We start from the raw sequence: 3,858 nt of genomic DNA, 5'->3' as shown, positions 1-3,858 counted from the left end.
CTGAAATTTTTTTTCAAATTTTTTGGGGGGGGGTTGTTTTATATATATTATTATTATTGAAGTTGTTTAAATGAAACAGTTCAAAATGTTAAAAATCAACCCAGGAAAAGTGTTTGAAAAGCAGGGTAAAAGTTTTGCAAAATACTGATGAAAATGTTTAAATTGTACCCAGGAATAGCGTTCTTAAAGCCCCTTAAAGTTTTGTAAAACATGGGTAAACTTGTTAAAAATAAAATGGGCATAATGTTTAAAATCAACCCAGGAAAAGTGTTTGGAAAAACCCCCTTAAAGTTTTGAAAAACATGGGTAAAGTTGTTTTAAATAAACAGGCCAAAATGTTAAAAATCAACCCAGGAAAAGTGTTTGAAAAGCCCCCTTAAAGTTTTGAAAAACATGGGTAAAGTTGTTAAAAATAAAATGGGCAAAATGTTTAAAATCAACCAGGAAAAGTGTTTGAAAAGCCCCCTTAAAGTTTTGAAAAGTATGGGGTAAACTTGTTAAAAATAAAAAGGGCAAAATGTTAAAAATCAACCCAGGAAAAGTGTTTGAAAAGCAGGGTAAAAGTTTTGCAAAATACTGATGAAAATGTTTAAATTGTACCCAGGAATAGCGTTCTTAAAGCCCCCTTAAAGTTTTGTAAAACATGGGTAAACTTGTTAAAAATAAAATGGGCATAATGTTTAAAATCAACCCAGGAAAAGTGTTTGGAAAAACCCCCTTAAAGTTTTGAAAAACATGGGTAAAGTTGTTTTAAATAAACAGGCCAAAATGTTAAAAATCAACCCAGGAAAAGTGTTTGAAAAGCCCCCTTAAAGTTTTGAAAAACATGGGTAAAGTTGTTTTAAATAAACAGGCCAAAATGTTTAAATCAACCCAGGAAAAGTGTTTGAAAAGCCCCTTAAAGTTTTGTAAAACATGGGTAAACTTGTTAAAAATAAAGGGCAACATGTTTTAAATCAACCCAGGAATAGTGCATCTAAAGCCCGCACAAAGTTTTGAAAAACGTGGGTAAAGTTGTTAAAAATAAACAGGCCAAAATGTTAAAAATCAACCCAGGAAAAGTGTTTGAAAAGCCCGCAGAAAGTTTGTAAAACATGGGTAAAGTTGTTAAAAATAAACAGGCCAAAATGTTTTAAATCAACCCAGGAATAGTGCATCTAAAGCCGCAGAAGATTTGTAAAACGTGGGTAAACTTGTTAAAATAAAAAGGGCAAAATGTTTAAAATCACCCAGGAATAGTGCATCTAAAGCTTGCACAAAGTTTTTGAAAAACGTGGGTAAACCTTGTTAAAATAAAAAGGCCAAAATGTTTAAAATCAACCCAGGAATAGTGCATCTAAAGCCGCACAAAGTTTTGAAAAACGTGGGTAAACTTGTTAAAAATAAAAAGGGCAAAATGTTTAAAATCAACCCAGGAATAGTGCATCTAAAGCCCGCAGAAGAGTTGTAAAACGTGGGTAAACTTGTTAAAATAAAAAAGGGCAAAATGTTTAAAATCAACCCAGGAATAGTGCATCTAAAGCCGCAGAAGAGTTGTAAAACGTGGGTAAACTTGTTAAAATAAAAAGGGCAAAATGTTTTAAATCAACCCAGGAATAGTGCATCTAAAGCTTGCACAAAGTTTTGAAAAACGTGGGTAAACTTGTTAAAAATAAAGGGCAACATGTTTAAAATCAACCCAGGAATAGTGCATCTAAAGCCCGCAGAAGATTTGTAAAACGTGGGTAAACTTGTTAAAAATAATAAGGGCAATTTTTTTTTAATCAACCCAGGAATAGTGCATCTAAAGCCCGCAGAAGATTTGTAAAACGTGGGTAAACTTGTTAAAAATAAACAGGGCAAAATGTTTTAAATCAACCCAGGCAAAGTGCTTGAAAAGCCGGCAAGAAATGTCGACCGCACCTGACCCGAATGCAGTACTGAAGTTTGTCCGCCAGACGGCGAAAATGAGCAAGGTCCATCAACCAGGCCGGGTAAACGGCTGGGGAGTAACTATGACTCTCTTAAGGTACCGGGAGAATGGTTAAAATGTGCAGAAAAGTGTTTCCAAAAGCGTAGTGATGGTTTTTAAACCATGAAATACAAATACTGGAGCTTTTCCACACATTAATATCGGGCACTGAGGGTGATTTTCCCGGGGGGGGGGAGACAGCTATAAAGGTCGGCGCGACGACGACGACCATTGGCGAAAGTGCCAAAATTTCACTAAAATGGGTTAAAATCAGCACTTATGGATGAAATAGAATTACTGGAGCTTACTGGAGCTTATCAGACATGACTACCAGGCTCTTGGGGTGATTTTCCAGGGGGAAAGACAGCCATAAACGTCGGCACGCGACCAAATACGACGACATACGACCATTCTCAAAAGTGCCTAAAATGAAATAAAATCAGCACTTATGGATGAAATAGAGTTACTGGAGCTTATCAGACATGACTACTGGGCTCTGGGGGTGATTTTCCTGGGTAAAAGACAGCCATAAACGTCGGCGCGACGACCGTTCGCCAAAGGCCCAAAAATTCACTAAAATGGGTTAAAATCAGCACTTATGGATGAAATAAAAAATACTGGAGCTTACTGGAGCTTATCAGACATGACTACCAGGCACTGGGGGTGATTTCCCCTGGGTAAAGACAGCCATAAACGTCGGCACGCGACCAAATACGACGACATACGACCATTCTCAAAAGTGCCCAAAATGAACTAAAATGGGTTTTAAATCAGCACTCATTGATGAAATACAAATACTATATCTTTAATACAAATACTGGACCTTTTTAAACATTAAAACTTGGCCCATGAGGTTGATTTACCCGAGGAAATGGCACTTTTGACCCGGCAATTTGAGCCCGATTGCAGTACCAAAGTTTGTCCGCAAGACGGCGAAAAGGAGCAAGGTAATGCCCAGAAAAAGTGTTCCAAAATCGTAGTAATAGTTTTAAAAACAGCATTTAATGATTAATTACAATTACTGGAAGTTACTGGGGCTTTTCAGACATGACTACCGGGCTCTGGGGGTGATTTTCTCGGGGGGGGAGACAGATATAAAGGTCGGCGGGAGTAGATCTGACTCTCTTAAGGTGCGGAAAATGGTTAATATTCCCTAGAAAAGTGTTCCAAAAGCGGAGTGATCGTTTTTAAACGATAAAATACAAATACTGAAGCTTTTCAGACATTAATATCGGGCACTGGGGGTGATTTTCCCGGGGGGGGAGACAGCTATAAAGGTCTGCGCGACGACGACCATTCGCCAAAGGTCCAAAAATTCACTAAAATGGGTTAAAATCAGCACTTATGGGTGAAATACAATTACTGGAGCTTACTGGAGCTGATCAGACATGACTACCGGGCACTGGGGGTGATTTTCCAGGGGGAAAGACAGCTATAAACGTCGGCGCGACCAAATACGACCATTCTCAAAAGTGCCTAAAATGAACTAAAATCAGCACTTATGGATGAAATAGAGTTACTGGAGCTGATCAGACATGACTACCGGGCACTGGGGGTGATTTTCCGGGGGGAAAGACAGCTATAAACGTCGGCGCGACCAAATACGACCATTCTCAAAAGTGCCTAAAATGAACTAAAATCAGCACTTATGGATGAAATAGAGTTACTGGAGCTTATCAGACATGACTAGCGGGCTCTGGGGGTGATTTTCCTGGGGAAAAGACAGCCATAAAAGTCGGAACGACCAAATACGACGACATACGACCATTCTCAAAAGTGCCCAAAATGAACTAAAATCAGCACTAGTTGATGAAATACAATTACTGGAGCTTATCTGACATGACTACCGGGCAATGGGGGTGATTTTCCTGGGGAAAAGACAGCCATAAACGTCGGCGCGACGACCA

This window comes from Stigmatopora argus, unplaced genomic scaffold (genome assembly GCF_051989625.1).
Source record: "Stigmatopora argus isolate UIUO_Sarg unplaced genomic scaffold, RoL_Sarg_1.0 HiC_scaffold_155, whole genome shotgun sequence".
NCBI lineage: Eukaryota > Metazoa > Chordata > Actinopteri > Syngnathiformes > Syngnathidae > Stigmatopora > Stigmatopora argus.
This window is presented reverse-complemented; position numbering follows the sequence as displayed.